Source organism: Semicossyphus pulcher, unplaced genomic scaffold (genome assembly GCF_022749685.1).
Source record: "Semicossyphus pulcher isolate SPU_LCO1_2020_fin unplaced genomic scaffold, fSemPul1.0.p SCAF_25, whole genome shotgun sequence".
In the NCBI taxonomy this organism is placed as follows: Eukaryota; Metazoa; Chordata; class Actinopteri; order Labriformes; family Labridae; genus Semicossyphus; species Semicossyphus pulcher.
The window spans coordinates 10,120,239-10,141,979 of NW_027211699.1; the positions used below are offsets into that span (position 1 = coordinate 10,120,239).

A 21,741-nucleotide genomic window follows, 5' to 3' on the forward strand; every position below is an offset into this window, starting at 1 on the left:
ATTAGGATGTGAAAAAGAGGGATACCTGCAACCCTGTGGACTTATAACCGTAAACCACAGATTAATAAATGAAAGATATGCTAGAAACGTGACTTTTAATTAGTGTTACCTTCAAGGTTCACATTAAAATCAATCAAAGAAAAATGAGTGTGTGTGCCTCAATGTTGGCACAGCTAGCATGTTTGCTAACATCATATTTCCCATCGTGTTCTCCGTTCTACACACCTTACAAAATGCCTGGTATGTATCAGCAATAAAGAGGAATTTCTCACACCAAGTGGGGTTAAATTGGGAGGCGTATTGTTTCTTCTTTCGCCTCATTTCAGCCACTTTCAGCAGCGAGCTAAGCGGTAGAGAGGTAGCGAGCTGCCGCCGCGAGGAGCAACGCTTATGCACGCCAGGTAAAGCAGTTTGCGCAGGCGTGCCGCTGCCTCCAGTTGCGCTGCCAGGACACATATCCCACACGGAGGTTGAGGAACACCCGTTTGACTGGTATCAGTGTGAAAGAGGGAGATAATCGGGAGAATTACAAATCGGGAGTGAAGCAGGAGAGTGGGTTAAAATGATTTAAATTTTAAGAAGATTCACTTCCTGTTTACTAAGTCATAACTTTGTCATTTCAATTTTAGCAACAGATCCAAACAAGACAATAAATCAGGCTTTTTATGATGCAGATAATACTGTCAAATTAAAAAACTTCTGAAGTCTGAATGACAGACAGAATGAAGAGGTATAAAAAGTAAACGTATAAAAAAACACCACTGCAATGGCTGCAACGAAATCCGGTAGGGGAAATGACAAAGTATGACAGGCTCAGATTTGTGTCTAATAACATTAAAAAAGGATCCCTAAAGAGATTGACCTCTTTGCTGAAGAGAAAGAAGCATTTCTTGCAGCTGTTGCATTGCTCTCTTTACGCCACCAGACTCCATTGAAAAAAACACTAATTTTACGTTGCAGAACATGTGAGTTGTTGGCTGGATTGATTAATCTGCTTGTGTTATTATGTGACTTTGGTGTATTATACGGTTAGTTGGCATCCCATAAAATATTTGTGTGACACACACTTACACAAAAAAGGCTAACAGATTGTTGCAGCAATCGACCAGCAACTCCTGTATTATGCAGGTTAAAATTACTGTTTTTGTCAATGGAGTCTGGTGGCGTTTGAAGAAAGAGATGTAACGGCTGTTTCTGGTGAAAAGAAATGATTATGCCTTGACAAACGTGACCTGTGTTGCACCAGATGTTTCTTAAATCAAAAAGAAAGTGTATCATCTGAACACGGCGCCGCAGGTTCCCCCTATTTCCCCCAAACTCAGCTCCAGTGTAGCGAAGTGAAACAGGAAACGTCTCCGCTCACTTAAGGTGACAAACAAAAAGCACAGTCCGTTAGAAGGAGCACGCAGAGACATACTGCAGCATTAACAAATGTAATTGCGTTGAGCGGCACATGTATTTTTCATTTCTCCTTCCACCGCTCTATAAAAGGCCACAGTCACACAGCTGCAATCATATCACAAGACAAAATGAATTTGAAGAGCTCGCTGTGTGTATCTGCCTTCCACGCCGCCTTAACTTCTGCTCTGCCTCCTCGCTGCCAGGAGAATTAAACCACAGTGTGCAGTAATGGCAAAAGTGAAAACAGCCCCCATTAAATGTGATAATAAGCTGTGTGATAAAACCATGTTCGGGGAAATTCGCAATACATGTGCCGTTCAACAAGATGTATTAGTTCAGGTAGCAATTTGTCCCTGCAAGCTGTTTTTAATGGATTTTAGGAGCCGAGCACTTCCGGAAGCAAGCATGCATTAGAAGAGACAGCACGGGCTTGGAAGTGGGACATTAGTGGGTTTAGATGTTTCCTGGGCAATAATGGCAAGAGCAAAACAAAATGCATCATCTGATAAACAACAGGAAGTGAGTCCCGCATCCAGAGAGAGCTGGCTTCAGTTCATCTTAGCTTCACTCGTCCATTTATTCTGTTTGTACAAAAACACATTGCAGATTGGCCTGTTTGCTAAACATGGGTGCTGTGTACAGATTACTGGCATCGTCTTACCGGAGTCCTCCCTGCCAACACTCGCAGTTTCTGCAGCATCAGTCCTCAGCTGTTATGCATGCTTGTTAGTCTGTTAAAAATAGTTCATAAAAACACTCTTTGATCGTCGACTGCAGAAAAGGAGATGCAAATCTTTATCTTAGGAAAACTGTGAAATGCAACTTCAGGGCCACAGATAATTACTCGCATGTAATGCAAAATAAAGATGATTGATTATTGACCTTAAATGCATGTAAGCTAAAATAATGAGCCTGTACGTGAGACGTAAGAAAATAGATATTTGTGTTTTAAATGTGGGGGAGAAAATAAAAAAGCTTTTCAGAGAAATAAATACCCAGGTACCTGAAAACTTAAATACTTAAAGTATTTGTACCCCTATATATATTACATATATACTGTATTGGTCCAAATGTACATCTTTTTTTCCCTGGAAATACATCTGAAAAAGTGGGATCGTCTTATATTCGGGGTATGGACTTTTAAATGTCGACATACGTTCACAACAGCAGCCGGCGCCTCTTATCTATGAAGCGAGTGAGAGACATTCAAGCAACAATCTGGAAGATTTTCATGTAAATAAATGTCTGTTAATCTCTGTAACACAATGGTGACTGAGCCTACGGCCCACTGATGAAAGCCTTTGCATTTGCAGTATATAGTATTATTATGGACTGGGTGTCACAAGCGGCGCCCAGTTAGTGACGCGTCTTCCATCAGCCAGCAGTGGTTGGTCTGCCAGAGAGGGTAGGCGGAGCTAAGCGGCTGCTTCTCCGCTCTCTGCAAGTGTTGCGAGTAAACAGTAATCTACTATGGCTGAACACACAAAGAAAAGATGGATGACTACAGATACAACTTCAACAAGAAGTGAAAATCCAAAGAAGAAGAAACAAACTCGACGCTCAGATGAAGCAAACAACAACAACAGATGCAATCCCGCTGCGTCTTAAATGCTAACAGCATTAGCTAACAGATGCTAACAGAGAAAATCGTAGCATGGTCCTCAAAGCGGCGAGTGTGTGTGAGTGTGTTACCGACAAACAGAGCTGTCATCCAGCTGTTTACAGACTGCTCAATAAACAGACCTCACTACGATGGTTCATTTATTCTAAAAGGCCTGCAGATGAATATTAGCTTTATGCTAACTGTGCTACATAGCCAGAATATTGACTTTATGCTTCATTTGTCCTTTCTACGAATCAAATGAACAAACAAATACACAGAAGGGAGGGGATGTACACAACCTTTAGCGACATAAACAGACAGGAGGGGTTAAAAGGACATGTCATGAGGCCCACACGCCGTGACCCCCTCCATCTGGAACCAAACGCTGCAGCTTAAACTTTTCCCTCCCTCGAAATCTGCCCCTCAGCCGTTTCACCGCCATTCCTCCCTTAAATCGCCCGATACGCAGGCAGCAATGACAGTCATCTCAGAATGTCATCTGAGCGAACAATTAACAGAGCAGCAAAAATGTGAGGTCAGATATAATTAACATATGTGCTGCTCAGCTATAATTGCTCAAGTCTAAAGCAAGTAATTAAATCATTCAAAGTGAGCCGCGCAGACAATGACTGACGGAGTTTTTCCACATCTGCAGGAGGGAGGACGTGCAGGGAGCCGGTACGCTCTGCTCCTCTCCGTCACACCACCCCTGGGACCACCGCCTCATATCCACGGCGCACACATACACCAAATAAAGGAGCAACAGAGGCTCTGCTAGCAGAAAGAGCTAAAACTGAGGGGGATGCTACGTGCACCTCGAAGGAGAAAAGTGTTCGCTCCCATGAGCCGGGATGCATCCTTCATCTCCGCCTTGATCTCGGGAATCGCAGAAGTTCAGTCACATGCTTAAGGTGCTCCTAATTGACGGCGCAGAGATCCGCTCATTATGATACATGCGTCGGGCCGGCCTGTCAGACCCGAGGAGGTGGAAGGGAGCGGCATTAAGCGAGTGGCAGGAGCATTATCAGTCTATATTTCACAGGTGTCAGCGGGGACTTGTCCCCGTTTCGTCCTCTGGGTGTCATTTATTAAATGAAGGAATGAAAGGGATGTTTAAGGTAGAAACACAGGCCTGCTTGGACAGGGGATTATGTATTGTTACAGGAAGAAAAATTGCATTTGAACCTCGGATACAAAATCCAGGCTCCGGGGTTTTTCATTAATTTATTGTCCTAGCAGCTATTCATGGTCACATACGTCCTGCATGCTTTAGGTGCAGGCTGAGAGCTATATTATTCAAGCCAGACAGTTTCTGGACAAATCACCAGGCTATGGACCCGTCCACCTCAGCATTTGTAAAGTTTAGAATTATATTAAACTCAAATTTAATTGGAACTGCTGCAATGTGTGGATTTGTTTGCTTTTGCACAAATGTGACAGGAATCTGTGCAGGCGCAAAACATGTGACACTTCTGACCTTTGGAGGAAGGAACAGGAAGGACCGAAACAAGAGGACGCACGCTCATTCTACAGCAAATACTCAAATTAAATGACAAAATATGTTGTTTGTAACTTCCAACCAGAACAACAGGTTTTTCAGACCCGGGAAGACCCGCTTATAGATGCCGATTGTCTCTTTTCCCATTGCCAGTGAAGTATCCTCCTGTCGGTCTCTTTTCTGCTGCGTCATCGTCTGACGTCACAAACACGCCGGAGACAGGGTTAGTAACCAGTGAAGATGTTACGGTGGTTCAGTCTTTCTTTTATCTATTACTCATTCAGTCTGTTTATCAAACTCGGCGTCGACACATTTGGAACGATGTTCGAGCGCTGCTTGGACGGAGACGGGTGGAGTTTGTAGCTGAGATGACGAGGAGTCACAGAAGTTACAGACGGGGGCGGAGATTAGCGTGTCGACCGGGTTTTGTGTTCCCATCAATGCCGCTCGGAGCCGAGGCGATAATAACCCGGGTCGACTGCAGAGTCATGTGACCCGGGTCTGAATGCAGATTGTAACCTTTCCCACTAAGCAAAACAGCCGAGTGTTAGCGTGTTTTTTTGATCAATGGGAAAGCTGCGTCATTGATAAGGCCAGGCTTTGCCGAATGACAAGCTGCGCCGATCAAACTGTCCTCGTCGTGTCCATTGACCCTGCACACAGTGAAGTTTCTGTGCACAGCAAACAGCAGGAATGAATAACACCACGCACAACCAGTGGCTGCCTCGCCTCAGCCTGTATGTAATCTAACTTTTCACTAAAACCAAGTTAACTTATGAATTCTGCTCGGCCACTTCCTGATGTGACCGAGCACTATAACACATACATTCATGAATCTGAGGGGAGCGGGGGTCTCCAGTCCAGCAAACTTGAATATCTTGGGGCTGTGCGGGCAGACTGGAGCACCCAGGGGAGACCCACACAGGCGAGGAGAGTGTTCAGCCTGCACGCGGGGAGGGAGGGCCACTGAGCCCTTCCTGAGGATTTGTTTCTGTCAAATGAAGAAAGGCGCTGGCAACTTTTGACATTATGTTCTCAGTGGACCACGGATGAGGTCAGAGGCAGTATATCATCTTTTTTTCCTTCTTCTCGGCTACAGAGTGCCTTCTCACACTGTGTCTTCTTTTCATAATAAACCAATATGCTTTCAACCTGTCTGACCCGAGGACTGAGGCCTTCCTGAGCAAATTCAAAACACTTTACGTGCGCTCTGTTCTTGACATTTAAAACCACATGAAAATGAAAATGGATCCCAATTAGAGCCACAGGAAGCATGAGACCCTCTTGGTTCTCTTAGTAACTGGCTGGTTTAAACATTTCCCCCCGTGAAATGCCTTGAAAATTGACCTTCTCGTTGTGCGAGCGGCGATAAAAGCAGCCTTGAGTGGCCTCAGATCAAGCTATTTTGATAGTCGTCTGTGAGGATGAAAATGTGAGAGTAAAAAATAAGGCATCGCAAAAAGGGAGCATAATCACAGAGCGCATTACTGCAGAGGTAGCGCCGCGCACTTAAACGTTCCACATACTCTCAGTGAGGAAACATGACATTAACCACCGGGTATTAATGTAAATCACAGGAGTGGAAGACGCTAATAGCCACTCTAAGACAGGTGATTATTATTAAAGCGATTGACATTGTGTACTGAATAAAGTCTAAAAATATATGAAATAATGTGAGTGCATCCTACAGAGCGCCTGACACAAACATACAGCCGTGCTGTAACAGGCTAATGTGCAGGGGGGGGTGCGGAGGGGAGAAGGAAAGTATGCTATATTTAAACTTGAGGGTGCCGAGGCAGGGATGTCGGTTGGATCACCTGTTGAAGAGCATTCATTTCAACAGGGGGAACAAAGGTCAGCATCCTTGCTGGAGCTTTGATTGGCAGGCGGGGGAGCTCGATGCCCACAGCAGCGGCCCAGCGGAGCAGCCAACGGTGGCGTGTGGCTTGGCTGGGCCACATTTCTGACTCAATGCTGACTAACTGAGTGTGTCTGCTGACAGTGTGTCTGACTGATAGGATCACCCCGGGAGGCTCTTCCAGGGCCTTTACAAAGTGTCTCTGATAGGCCAGGCCCGTAGCACTTGCCGCGAGGGCCCGCCGACAAATTAAATTTAAGCCCTGCTAATGCAGAGCGTAATCATAGAGTGAGGTGGTGATAAATTTTTCAGCGGGGTTACCGTGGGCGCAGCAGCAGCAGCGGCGGTGTAGAATCCGAGATGGCAAAAAGAGAGGAGGAGCGGCAGCGGCAGCAGCGGAGGGAAAAATAGCCGAGTGTGACCTCAGCTCGGCTCTGAAAAAAATCATGCACTCAGAAGCCAAGGACTCGTATGAAAGAACAACAATAACACGCCATTATGAGATGTAACAGTTTTTTGCGACGACCTGCGTTTCCAGAGGGAAATTTGAAAGAAAAGCAATTTCACATTAAACTATCTGACACAATGCAGGTCTGTGGAGTAGAGGAGGAGGAGGAGGAGAGGAGAGGCAGATAGCGAGGAGCGTGTGTGTGTGTGAATGGGTGGAGGGGTGGCGGTGGCAGCAGCGGTGGCGGTGGTGGTGGTGGAGGGGGTGTTCAGGAGCTTTCCTAACAGCCATTGGCCGACTGGAGCGAGACACACACATTCCCCTCTGCAGAGTTAAAAGGGATGGAGTGGATGAAATTTCAAAGCCTCCCCTGCAGACACACCACTCTGCTTTGCACACATCAGCACTGAGATGTTCAAATATTCAACTCTGTCGTTCCAGCCTGGTTTCATCTCCTGAACGCTAATATCAGACATGGTTCTGCTGTGATTAATAAGCAACCCCCCCCCTAAAATAAAGTGTCCATGTGTGTGCAGAAGAACGCGCTTCCCAAACATCCTTTTTTTCCTCGTTTCTATGATGCTAAAAACCACCCTTCATTAAAATCGGCGTCTCTGAGACGTATACATTTCCCATGATTACTTGCTGCAGGCGGAACAAGAAAGTGAAAGTCACTGCGAGATAAGACGGGAAGTGGCAGACATCCACCTATTAAACTCCATTCACTTTTTATGTCCGACAATGGCATTCTTATTAAGCGGGCACGTCGACATCGTTATGAGGCACATTTCAGCAGCGTAACAAAAAGAGACAAACTCCGCTGCCCTTGTAGAGACAATAGGGAGCCCTCGGAGCTGCAGCATGTTCAGCTCATCCCTCCTCCGCTTTTTATTTCCCTGACTTGACAGCCTTCATTTGACCACTTGCCTCCTTTTCTTTACGAGCATCTCTCACACCGAACATCTGTGCAGCCGACGCCTGTGCCATAAAACAAACGCGCAGCAATTATATTCCCGCGTGCTAAATCAAGTGATGGTTCTGAGATCTCTCTTTTTGTTGTTTCTTTGTTTTCTTCTCTTTTTTTTTTTTTTTTGCTTTTTATGTTGGCAACATCTTTGTTGCTAAGCAGTCGTTGCTGTGGTGATTTTGCGCTGCACTTCCCAGAGATCACAAGTCGGTCAAAAGAGTGTGGCCGGAGCGGTGACGTCTTCCTCGGTAAATTTGATGAAAGGGAACTTTGACTTCTCTGTTTTTTTCATGTTGCTCGAGTGATTCACACCCGGTGTGTGCTTTCGGTTTGCTCCCCGTGGACTGAGAGCACCAAACACATCGTGTGCATCAAAGGACAAACAGAGGGCTGTGTACTTCCTGCCTTATGAAAAACATGTTCTGATGCATTATAATAATGATAAAACTTGATTTATACAGCACCTTTCCTGCAGGGCGAGCAGCTCGAAGGGATTCAAAGGAAAGTTACAGAACAAGACGATAAATAAATTCAATCAAATAGTGAGCAAACAAAAACAAGGAGGGAGAACGTGTTTGTGCTGAAGATGAGACGTGCTTAAGAACAATAAAATAAGAATTAAACAAAGAGTGTCAGCTAGTTAAAGGCAATTTTAAGTAAATACAATTTTTCATTATAATTGGTCACAGAGTTTGCATCCCTCGCAGCCTTTGTAGGCAGCTCCGGGGAGTTTAAAAAGTGTGTGATCAGTCTGTATTTAGAAACGTGTCTGCAGATGGATCACAGAACTACAAAGAATCAAGTCAGAGCTTTAAAACAAAAGTTAAAATCGATCCTAAAAGACGCTAAAAGCTGCAGGTTAGCTTAAACTGGGCTGGTGCCCCCTCTCTCTCTCTCTCTCTCTCTCTCTCTCTCTCGTCCTCGTGGCACCAAAGCTCTTCATTCACTGTACTTTGTTATGGAGGACCCGCTCACTGTGGCATCATCCACTGCAAATAAATTCATGAAGATGTTCTCCAGCGTCTTGTTGGCATCAGAAAGGCCGGACGATGAGCGCAGGATACCACACATGCTTGTGACATGTGATTTAACCCTCAGGGCCGAACCGTCACGATGTAAAACATAATATCATCCCTCCTGAGGTGGATGTGAGGAAGTAGCTCGACTCTGCTGACACATCTTGAAGCCGTCTTTTCATTCCTTCCTGACCGGAGATCTCTAACAATAGCAGGAGTCAGATTCACCTATCGACTCGTCTACAACCACCAGCACCAGCACCACCACCCCCCAGTCCTCTACTGGTACATGTACTCAGACGCACCTCCACGATCACTGTCACCCTGTGTGAGTAATTACGGCGATTAATGCACGGACGGAGCTCGCCTCTGGCTCTGGACACTCTATCAAGATGCGTGCGGTAATGGATGAAAGTAGATTCTTAATAGAGAATCCATAGTATCTTAACCAAGGGGGGGGGACCTTAACATATACCTTTTTGATCAGGACTGACTTTACCCACAATCCTCTTGGGGGGGATCGTTTACCAGGCTCGAAACAAGAGAGAAAGCGGTCAGGTTCTTTTGCCCTTGTCGCTGCGCTGACCTCTAAAAATGGACAACAAAGATCATATCACGACACCAATCCGAGCGCCAACAGCCTTTGCACAAATTGATTTAGCCACCCAGAACTCACTCCCATCTCAATGAGGTGGCAGGATGCTCGCAGCATATATCACTGTCACACAAGCACCCTCTAGTGAAATGTGATTTTTATCTTTATGAGCTTTCCCCCCCTTTTCGGTGCAGCGTGTAGCGGGGTTGTGATAAGTGATGAGAAATAAAGGGTTGGCACATTACGCTAATACAGGTGCTCCGGGCGCATATGGGTGCTATCACGCAGGGGGAGAATGACATTGTTGTGGTCCTGAGCATTGGGAAAGCGGCTGGTGAGGCAGCAGGGGGCCCGTGGTATATGGCTCATAGATCACTAACGTGTGGGTGAGAGTTGTCACCAGCCAGCGCCTGGCTGCGAAGCACAACATAGTTTATGGCAACACAACCGCGAGACGTAAGCATGAATCGTGGCCCAGGCAACAATGAGGAAAAGTGCACTAAAAATAGATGATAAGCTTTTTTTTTTGTGTGTGCGCGCTCGCCCCAGAAACAATGGCTCCTTTTGATTTTTCATGTGTTCAAACTGCCGCACAGAGGATAAGGAAGCTGTGTGTAATGTCTGAATGGGCCTGTGGTAAGAGATCTGGATGAATGCAGCCGAGCTTACCTGAGACGCACCCTCGCTGAAAGCTGCAGAGACGCGATAAATGTTGCACTTTCAAGTGTCTTAAATACTCTAAGATAGTCTGGGCTCTCTCTCTGTTCGAACTGACAACCTCTGTTACACACAGTTAATTACAGCCAACTGCAACACAGCGCTGTGTCAATTATCATGTGCTTTAGCTCTCTCTCCCAGTGGATATTTTTACTGCCTGGCTTTCACTGCTAAAGTTTCTACCTTCTTTTATTGCTATTCTGCCCAGGTCTCCGGGCTGAATTACATTCGGCAGACAGAGCTGTAAAAACAGAAGGGATTTAAGGATTCAGATTGGTGGAGGGTAACCTAATCTTCCGTAATTGGGGGAATGGTTCTCATTTATATCAGCCTACTTTAGAAAGCAAGCTCATCGGCAGGCTGCGATCATCCCGGGCATTTCACTCCGACGATTCATTTTCATAAAGGCCGGGGAAAGGGAGGTCGGCGCGCCGCGGCTACGAACACACATATTAAACCTAATCATCATTAATCAGAGCGCTACTCTTACTTCGCAGGTCGCGGAAATCAACATACACAACATCAACGCGGCACAGAGATCCCTCATGAGCCGGTTCTGCCTGCTGCTGGAGTGCTGTGAAATAACACATTCTGGGCTTTCTCAAAATGGAACTAAAATGGTAATCCTCTGCCAGGCGAAACGTTCTCGCCTCGCCAGATGCTTAGTTCTGAAATTTGCCTAATTGCCACGCTCAGATCAATCCCTTTAACTCTGCCAAATGAATCTGCCAAAGTGTGTTCCGAGCGGTTCTGTTGGCCCAATATGCTTTTTTTTTTTTTCTGACAAAGATTCACGTTTTTTCGTGAGTACCCGGCGAAGGCCCGAGAGAGGCTTTTTGGTCTCGGTGACATATCCGCACAGCCGGATGCGCGTCCAACCCCTGCTGACCTGCGTGCCCATTAGCAATGGCGTTGCAGTGGGGGCACGGGGCCTATCCATCTCAGCCTACACACACACGCGCGCACAGAGTCCACCCACTCTTCATATGGCTCAGACACACGCCGTGGGCGGACTAAATGTGGCCCTTTGATCAAAGGGCAGCGTGTGGGAACGGACGCTGACTTACTGACCTCCACACACATGCATCACACACACACTGCACATGCACTCTGTACTCATTACTGTGTGTGCATACGAAGAAGCTCTGGGAGAAAATGCTTCCTTCTGTAAACACACACACACACACACACACACACACACACATGTGGGCACAAATGTTGAATGAAAAACGCTAATTTGAGCAGCTGCTACTGAAGTCATTAAAACTAACCGCACATTATGAATGGCACACACATATGCTCAGCACATCTTGGCGTAGGTATGAACCAAGACAAACATCCCTCCACGATTCATCTTCCATCTGCCCAGGACACATCTCGCATCATCGTGAGAGATGACTGTTTAACACGAGAGTCCTCGTTCCAGCATAAAAAATAGAGCAGTGTCAGTGAAGGCACAGGACAGGAGACAGAGGAGAGGTGCCTCTACGTGTAAATATAGAAAGTGACGGATGAATCAGAAGTTTAGTCAACAGAGAAAACCTTGGTTCCAGCTGCCCGGCTGTCTGATGAGCCACTCCATGCTTGTCAACAACATCCCCTATCATTCTCGCACAACTATCTACTCACAAAACCAAGACCCGCCCCCTTCATCCCTTCGGCAATTCCTCCATCCTCCGAGAGAAACACCTCCGAAAGCAGAACGGGATGCTCGCAGCAGCAGCAGCAGCAGCGGCGGCGGCGGCAGCAGCAATCCCTCTCCCCCCCTCTCCTCTCTCTATTTCCCTGCATCCTCTCTCATTCCTTTTTGTCTCCACTTCTTTCCCTTCCCTTCCCGCGCTGCTGCCGCGCCGCGTTTTGCGCGATGGGTGAAAACATTAAAGAGGCAAAGAATATGAAAAAAAAAGGAGGAGAGAAAGAGAGACAGAGGCAAACCGACGCCGGGGAAGGCTGGAGAAGCCAAATTAGCATGAGAATACTCACAGTTGTTGTTGTTGAAGGAGCGCGGGGATGGGGAGCGCGGCAACCGGTCCCTCCGTCAGATACAACCTGCACACACGAGATTGAAGAGGGAGAAAAAAAAGAAAACTAGGCTGTGAGAGCGGCAAAGAGGGGAGAGGAGGAGGAGGAGGAGGAGGAGAGAAGAGCAGGACACGGAGGAGGAGGAGAAGAAGAAGAAGAAGAAGACGAGGGAGGAGGAGGGAGCAGAGCATCCAATGCACAGAGCCCAAATAAAGAAATAAAGGATTCCTCGAGGAATGTGCGTATGTGTGTGTGTGTGTGTGTGTGTGTGTGTGTGTGTTCGGGCAGTGATGCTGTGTGTTGTTATGAGTGAGGAGGGGGTGAGGAGGTAGGTTGTCTTTGGGAAATATAAAATACACACACACACACACTCACATGCGGGGTTGCACTTGGGTGCGCAATCACATCTGACAGGTCTGATCTGCGGTCCACCTACCTCCTTATCGCTACCTCACTCTTCCATCGCACTGTTCTCTCTCTCTCTCTCTCACACTATCTCTCACTCGCTTGCTCTCTCTCTCTCTCTCTCTCTGCTGCTCACACTGATGCCGGAGATTCAGCCGCTACAGGGGAGCTATATCGCCCTCATCGCTGCGTGTTACAGAAAGAGGGGAGGGCACCGTCGGATCTCCCGGCCGCCCACGCCACCCGACCCAACATCCACCCCAACCCCCCACCACAACCGCGAGCGGCGCGCGCATGCTTCTCCACCTTAAAATGTACAGAGTAGAGAACGCTTCAATTGAATGAAAGCAATCCCAGCGGCATCGAGGCAATTATAGAGGCTGCTCGCGCTGTTTTCTGCCTTTTTCGTCCTCCCCTCCTCTCTCTCGTTCCCCCTGTCCTCTCTCGGGCCGGTGGAGGGGTCTATTTTTTCGTCTCTTTCAGTTTCTCCTTGCTTCAGACATATGCAACTATTAATGCAGCTTCTGTCAGTCCAGCTGTTTTGGTCTGATCACTTCTTTTCTTCTTCTCAGGCCAACGCAGAGTCTGCCTCCTCTTTTACCTGCTTGTGTGGCTTCACGACAAATCCTCATCTTCGTTTGTGACGCTTCGTCACCCCGAGGTCAACGCTTTGTCAAGGCCCCAATTTGGCATCTCAACACGACTTAATCCAGCCTAGGTCGATGTCCCCACCCGCCAGACAACCGGAGAGTTGCTCTAAGCGTCTAATTACAGGGTTCGATATGACATACAGCGCATTACTATCACCAGGTATGTGTACAAGCAGTGGCCGGGCTGCTACACCTTTCTCATTCCTAAAACATCTTCAAAGAGCCTGACTCCGAACTCCACATTGCACAACCTGACAGCACCATTCAACTCCAGCAGCCACTGAGAGGTAAAATATATTAATCCTCCCGGCTTATCGGGCCTTGCAAGGCTAGTGCGGCGCGGCACAGCGGCACAGCGGCGAACAACACAAATGATTCAGGAGGAACTTTAATAACTGTCTTTTAGGTCTGCCTTTTTGATGCATGCTGCTCCTGTATGTTCTTCCGTCCTCTTTGAAAAGCGAGCAGTACATATATCACCAAAAAGAAGAGCTGTAAGTCAAACACCTCTAATCAGGTAGCCCTCCCTCCTTCCCCTCCACCCCCGCACATCGCATCCCTCCAGCCACTACTGCACTTTATCTCCCCTCAATTAACATCTTCTGAGCGAGCCTCTATTATCTTAACCACACAGAGCGGAGAGGTCCTCCGAGGAGACGCCGTGGAGGACGGCTGAGCTGTGGACAGAGGGCTCCCAGCCCCTGCTGCCGCCGCTTCAATTCGCAGGCCTAATTAAAGCCCGAGTCAGACATGACAAACTGCAGGCGGAGGTGCTACAGAAACAAACACCGACAGCAGCGCTGCCTGCGCGGGTGCATGTAGCCTGGAGGATTCTCTTTGTGAGGATTATCTGCCAGAAAACAGGCACGTTTACGTCAACGTCATGACAACATCATCTAAATCTCTTCTGACTGTTTGCTCGGCGTGATCCTGTTTATTTTCTACCTTGTGTATCGGCATCACCACCGTGTCATAGCATCCACTATAAATCATCCTCCCTGTGAACGAGAGGCAGAGGGAGACAATGCCGCTCAGCTGAAGCTCAAGGATCCTATAAAATATATAAGCGCTACAATTGTTTGACGTCACGCTTATATACGGCTAATTTCTGTTTAGTATAATGCCCCCCGTGCCCCGTTTCATTTGTTTGGTTTGCCCTCTCAGTTTCACCCTATGAAGCCATCAAACCACCCATTAAGCCATCACGCTGCCCTCTTTGTCCTTGCTTCCCCGTCTGACAACAACAGCGCGAGCCGGTGTCCACCCCTGCACTCTCGCCGCCGAGGTAGCCAGCGATTTGGCCGGCCCCGCCGCCCACTTTGGCTCAAGCCAGACTATTAAGACTATTCTATTACTGTTGGGTTAACCTGTCACGCTTGGCTGTGGCTCTCTTTATTGTGCGGCCGCTCTGAAAGGGCAGGGGATAAAACTCCATCAGCGGGACAAACGACCACGCATGCCGACATTCATCAGACGCCCAGGGTTTTCCCCCCCGCGGACGCCGGCCACTGCAACCTCTCTGGCGCCCGCGGGGGTGCAGCCTCCGCTCCCCCTGAAAATGTGAGATCCCGGGGGCCACAGCCGAGGATGGACGGAGTGGCATCTTTGGTCACATAAGGTTTCCGCCCTTAATCATGACTCTGGGAATAGCTGCTCCATCAGGGCTGGAGGCACTAATGTATTGACTAAGATCAGGTAGTGCAGCAGGCGGTGTGGGGAAGTGATTAAGAAAGCAGACTAGTGATCAGCGGATGACAGGGGTCAATCCCCTGTTGGGCAATTGGGTAGTGGCCTTGGGCTAGATACTTAGCCCCCAACACACCAGCTAGACACTCGGCTGTGAGAGTGGATAAAATGTCAAATTCAACTTCACCCTTTGCAAAAGGTTCAAAGCAAGGAGATGACAGCGAACGCTTTGGTTATTAAAAAATTCATATCGTAATGAAACAGCCGCGTTCCATCTTCACACATCCCCCTCCAGCAAACACGGCGCTCCTTTTTTCATGGGATCCATCAAGGGAGGGCCACAATTAAGTGACTAATTTGATTAGGAGATAATGTGAGTCCCACTTAATGGAAAGGACAGACTTCACAACACAGGCAGATTAGTTTGGTGGATGCCTGCTTATTAATTAAGACAGCCCTCCATGCCCGTAATAAGTCAAATGCACAGATGCAGCTTTAATGGGTCAGAGTGTGCGAGAGTTAGACAAATGGAAACGTGCAGAAACAGGAGCTGCTGAAGCTGTTTCAATTTAACTGGAAGTATTTGGGAACACACCTGCATTATTCATCCATTCATCATGTAATAGGTAGCTGGGCCTGTTGTTAAAACATGCCAAAGTACCTCCATGTAGAATTTCACTGCGCTGCGTCTGTGCTTCCACTGTGTGTCATTGCACACCATAGCAACAGCGAGTCATTACACTCCTTCAAATTATACCTCTCTGGCTGTCATTCACGTTTTAACTGCGATACTACGGCAGCCCTTCAGAGGAGCTGCGGCTTTCCATTTACCATTTGATCTGCATGCTGTGCCGCCGCTACAACTCGTGCTCCATCCCTCAGAAGTTTGGATATAAACATATGGTGAATAATTTATTAATAAACTAGTTTAATGTTTGAGCAAAAAGCAAATAAATGGGGCCAATTTTCTCTTCTGTAAGCTGTGATTTGGGCAGAATGTCTGCCTCGACTGAGCAGCTTAAAGGAGGGTTCCAGTATTTTTACATTTTCTGGGGTCTTGCTGATACAAAAAGCTTCTTAATCTTTCAGAGCGGATGTTCCTGATCGATGTAATGTGCTTTTTTTACAGCCAGAAACAGCTGTGTGCTGCTCTCTGCAAAGACACCAGACCAGGTCATTTTACCTGTAAGAACAGGAGGGTTTGTTGTCTATCGGAACCTTAAACAAGTTTGTTTTTATTCGTGTTTGACTTTTAAAGGGTTAGCTTTAATCCAACCGACACAATAATAGTTTCAGGGTCCAGTTTTACAACACTGGACCACCCCTTAAAGAAACAACAGGGTTACTGTGTGAACAACTTCTGCACCAAAGTTATTTTCCTCCTGCTACTCATGTGATATATCTTTTCCGATGTCCAGGAGATTTTGTGGCTTTTGTGCTGCACGCTCCGACGGTTGGCCCACTGTACATTGACAATCAGCCAGACGGATCTCAAGTGCAACGCTTTCTGAGTCCCCCCGTAGGAAAAGGTTAAACCCACAACCGAAAGCATGAGAGATTACTGTGTTTGCCGGGCAGTCCTTGAAGTCGTGCTCGGCGTCTGCCGGCGTGCTCGGCGGCTGCGGTGCTCTGTCATTCCGTGCACACCGCGCACTCCCAAGCGCTCTATTTACGGTGGCCGAATCCCTGCTGCGTGGAGCGGGAAGGGTATAATCTCCCAGCGGTATTCTGGGTGGTGAATCTGCCGGTGTTGTCTGTGCATACCAATGGCAACCTCACCTCTGTGTGAGGAGTTATGATGTATAAGTGGGGAAAAAGCTGCAAGGCAGTCCACGATGCATCAAGATGTTGCAGGGGAAGTGGAGGTGTCTGGGAACCCCCAGTGGAAAGATACATTCACATCACTCCCATCAACACTACCAGTGCCAGTGTTAATACTTTGGCGGGCTGCTACTCCTACCACCTGCCTCTGTGCACTCACACTGTGCTGGATTCAATCAAGCAGCCTTGTAAAACAGCCACATCTTCGAAGTGTTTATGCATGCCGCCACCTGCAGACACGTGGCTCATTCCGAGGGCCATGATGTTCTCGGTACGTAACAACGTGATGGAATTTCATTTGACAAGTGGAACATTTGTGCAAAACGAGACGTTATGGAGGTGCAGGTTAAACTGCTGTGAGACCTATTGTTTTTGGATTACACAGAAAAGGAGAAACTCCCCGAGAGAATACACACGGCTCGAGGACTCTGTTTAGAGAGAGTGCACGCCACACACACGTCGTTTCCCTATACGTGCATGGTGCGATAAAGCCCCAGAGCAAAGAAGCGTGATGAAGCCAAGCGCGGGGCTACTGTCTGCACAGGGAGGTGTCAGGTGACTTCCCTCCTGGCTATATGTGCGTCTCATTGGTATGTGCGACACGATGAGGCCTTGGCTCTCTTCTGATTATGATGTCTGCTGAGAGCCGGGCCAGCCCAGGGTGAGAGCCAACCGACAAGGCTGAGATGGAGGGAAGATTCAGAGAGCCTCTGTTCTCTCACCGGGGGATCCCCCACATCATTTAGCGCCTCATGCAGATCGCTGCTAGTGGCAACACAGCCCTCTGGGCCCGGGGAATTAATGTACCAAGCAATGGCAGAAGTGATTTATTAAAATAACACACCCTGATGAGAGAGAGGAGCCAGGGTTGCTCTTTCTCGGCTCGTCCCTGCATGCCGCAGAGGGAGGAAATGGAATCATATTGGTGCTACCCTGAAAAGCGGCAGAGGGGAGACTGAGAGAAAGTGGACAGCCACTACACAAATTGTGCGACAGTCCTTGCTGTCATTGCTTATTTATTTACCCTCTTTCCATTTGAGTCAGGCCTTGTATTAAATTGATCCCTCCTGCTGCGTTTTGCCTTGTTGAACAAGCGCAAAGCCCCGTTAAGTGTCTGTGAAAGGCTGGTGATTGTGTTTGCGGCGCCCCGGGTGCGCCGCAGCCGTCCGCTCCCCTCTATCTCCCCCGGACAGACGGGATTAGAAGCTGGAAGAGGGGCTGAATGACCCTCTGGAGGGGACGACAGACAGGCAGGCAGCGAGCAGCTTGATTCAGGGGCTCACACACAAATACACACCAACAAAAACAAGCCTTTGCATGCTCCCGCACACACATTCTCTTAGTCACACGCGCATAGCGTTAAGGTTGAGCTTAGTTTGCCCCCAGACAGATGCATAGCCATACAGAGGCTCGGCCACGTGCACAGAGGTAGATGTGCATTAATCCATGAGCTCATCCGTTAGCTACTGTACCAGCAAAGAGCCGCTCTGCTGATGATACCAGAGCAAAACATCTGCTGTTCAATCGCACAGATCCTGTCTCAGATATTAGCATTCGTTAAAGAAATGGACAGTTTGATTTCCCTGCGACCTCAGCGCTGGATGCTGCTGCAGAGGAGCTGCAGAGAGACTCGGAGCAGTGGGGTACTGAATGAAAGGAGCTGATGTGGTTCCCTACTGGAGCTGCTGATGGTTATGCACAGTCAGACATGGAGTTGTACACAGGAGGTCTCACATTTACATACATTTACATGTTAGACATTGAGCCGACACTCTCATCCAGAGTGGCTCGCTATACATACAAGAGTGGAGTCACTCCAAACGACTTCAAGCGGCCGACAATAAGAAGTGCGAAGGTTCAAAAAAGAGCTGCTGGACGACGGAAGAAAGGAAATGTGTGTGAAATCGATGCCGTTTGCATTGATGCAGGGAGCTCACTGAGGCCCCCAGTGGCTGCAGCGAGAAAGGCATGTTTTTAAATCATCAACATGTAAGGCCGTAGTCTATAACAGTGAATACATGGGGCAAATTCATGGCTGAGATATGGAAGCCTGCATGGACATTCTTGCTCTCTTGCACTCTGCAACATCAGCTGGCAATAAGGGAGAGCCAATGCTCTGTTGTAGCTCAACGCGGCCTCAGAAGAACACCTTCTGACACGGTCGAATTATGGATACAGCTACGCCCTGAGAAACTGACGTTAATGTCAGCATCATCAATGCTAGCAGCATCCTAGCTGCACCATGGCCTGGTTGGTCCAGATCCTGCACTTAACCTAGCTTTAATCTAACCTTCTGGATCCATGCTTTGGTAAAATATAAGCCATTGTACCACAGAGATAAATTACAGCATAACTTTAAGTAACGCCTAAATCGACTAAACTGAAGTAGTCCTGCTGTCTTCCTAATTATTAATTGTAATCAACCGGAGCCTTGTTTGTAGACGTTACGTTTCCTCTCAGGTTATATTCGTCTGTATTTACAGGGACAGCAAGTGTTCTGGTTTCCGTTTGTAGCACGCTCGTAGTCCGAGCTACGTTGAGCATTCACGCATCAGCAGGCTGCGCAGGAAAAACAGTCCGTGTGGAGAGCAAAAGCAGGCGGAACGTAATCCACGAGTCAGCCTCTATAAACAGACGTCTGCATGCTAACAGCTAACAATCTGCTCTAGATCAAAAATTCAACGCGTCATGTGTCATGAAAGCCGTTCAGCGTTCAGATTTCCCAACAGCCACGAATGCATCGGAAAATGATCGATCCGACCTCCGAGCATTTTAAAGTAGTGTTCTTCTCCTCTTGACGACAGACCTTGTTACTAATCTGCATCATGATGTTGAAATTTCAGCAAAGGTAAGACCCGTTAATTAAAGTCAGTCACTTTTTCTGTAAACAACGCAGCACAAAGTCATTTATCGCTAACCGGGGCTACATGCCCCGTTGTCCCCACAGGCTGCATCGTTGTCAGACTGTAGCTGATGACCGCCGAGGTCGAGGTCATATTCATAAAAGTCAAACAGCGCCTTTGTGAAGACGTCCTGTGTAAAAGGGATCTTGAAGGAAAAGAAACGAGCAGTTGATTTTGGGGAAATAAAAATCAGGCCCAACTGCAGCCTGAATGTGCGGGAGTCTGAGCTCTGAAGTGTTCCTCCTCCTGAGAAAAAATAACTGAATCCTGAGAAAGGTGCAGCACACATCTCCCATCCTGCTCCATCTGATCCGGCAGCCCTGGGGGGCGTTACTGTACGGCTCCCCCCGTCAAAGCAATGGAGCAGCACTCATTCACATAAAAGGAGCACACTTTGAATCTATTCAGATCAGATGATTACGATGCCGGGCACCTTCCTCGGCGGGGCAGATAAGTGGAGGGGCTCCATTCGACATTTACATCTCATACACCTCATCAAACACCGGCTCTTTGTAGTCAGGTGTAACATTTGAATAAAGCAAAGTTAGAATTTTTAAGCAGCGTGAAAATTCATCAAACCTTCCCGGCCGGTGCGGCCCTTGTCTCTCCTGGCAAATAACTCTTGGTTACCTTATTCAAACTGAAAGTGGCAGGGCTCAAATCAAATCAAGTCAAATCAAATTGTGCTCGGATGAAAAAGTGAGGGATGTGGCGGGGAGGGGAGGAGAGGGCTTGAAACCAGGCCAATTTTCTCAGGGAGTTCACGTCCTTTCTACCCTTTAATATCTGAGAACAGCAATTTGCTAAATAATGCAGCTGAATTTGCAAAAGAAACCTTTTTACTGAAGAAGGAGGGTAAGGAAGTCAGTGCAGAGAATACAAAGATCAGTGAGAACCTTGGACATGGAGCCACGGCGTCGTGACCTTTCATTGTATCATCGCGTCACAGAAGAAGTATGAAGGTGAGTGTTTACCCAAAGGCCTGACGGGGACGACGAACAAAAGACCCCTTAAACTGACGCTGGAGGAACACATAGAGAGCACTTATAGAAGATCTGCGGTTCAATGACACGCCGATGCGTTATATAAGGGATCTCTGTACGATGAGCGGATACAGACGAGCAAGAGGCAGACAAAGCCCGACGAGGGAGGCAGACTTAGAGAGCGAGACGCAACCTCGATTCAGACCGGCTCCTTCCGCCTGCAGCTTGAACTTCTGTGGCAAAGATGAAATAAAATAACAATGGGTTACCATAGCAATAACAGTGGAGCACATAACTAAGTAGTATGAGAGATGGGGCGCTTCTCGGAGACGGGGGGAGGGGAGGGGGCATCCAGCTTTTATCTGTCAGCCGCAATCCTCCATCATCAAAGCTCTTCTCCACTTTCAGTGCCAAAACCGAAAGACACCAGTGGATCATTAGTCTCCAGTGAAGAAGACAGTCATTTATCCAATGTGTTTTTTTCTTCTTTTTTCCACAAAAGTTGAGAGTGAGAGAGCTTTTCGTTTGAGTTAGAAGGAGAGAGGAAAAAAAGGAACAGAAAGAGAGAGTAAGTCAATTTCTCTGGGCGCTAACCGAGCTCCCTTTGGGCTACCTGTGCAGGTACCAAGCCTGGGGTCTGACGGGCTCCTCTCTCTGTGAAGCCGCAGCCCTTTGCAGCACATCAATACGCTGAACTTTTCCTGCCGAGTACCTGAGCTCTCCTGCATGACCCGCTCCTTCCTTTATCTATTCTGTTTAAAGATACCGGTTTGCGGGGAGAAGGAGCTTGATTACCTCCTGGGACAACCCCGCTCCTCTTTAAGTTTGCCAAGCGAGAAAGTCTTCAGAAGTTTGTTGACAGATCTCCGCGGCGGCGGGAGGGGAGCGATGGACACGGTAACCTTGGCTCTCCAAAGGACAAACGGGGAGTTTTGAAAAGATCAAGCAGGTGGGGTTTTATTTATGGAGGAGATGGACAGGAACAGGACGGTGCAGGGAACATAGGTGTGCACAGGGAATATCCCATATAGTACCACACGCAGAGCTTTCGAGGAATCCGGTCCTGCTTATGGACGTGTGATCCGGCTACAGCGGCATCCTCTCACATGAAAAGGAACAAATAAACACGCCGTGTTGAGCACAGCTTCATTTGAACCTGCTTTTCTTC

General features: G+C 47.8%; 1 protein-coding gene across 7 annotated transcripts in view; it reads right to left on the reverse strand.

Annotated features, from left to right (window-relative positions):
- The window catches only part of LOC138604300 (RNA binding protein fox-1 homolog 3-like), a 420,599-nt gene that overhangs the window by 254,878 nt on the left and 143,980 nt on the right, over positions 1 to 21,741 (reverse strand). For 4 of the 7 annotated variants that reach the window (XM_069676201.1, XM_069676202.1, XM_069676203.1 and 1 more), the window contains exon 4: positions 12,087 to 12,152. The gene's annotated coding sequence lies outside the window, so the exon portion shown is untranslated. Of the gene's footprint in view, positions 1 to 12,086; positions 12,160 to 12,500; positions 12,602 to 21,741 lie in introns of those variants that run through there. The other 3 variants (XM_069676199.1, XM_069676198.1, XM_069676200.1) reach the window with 3 other exon arrangements.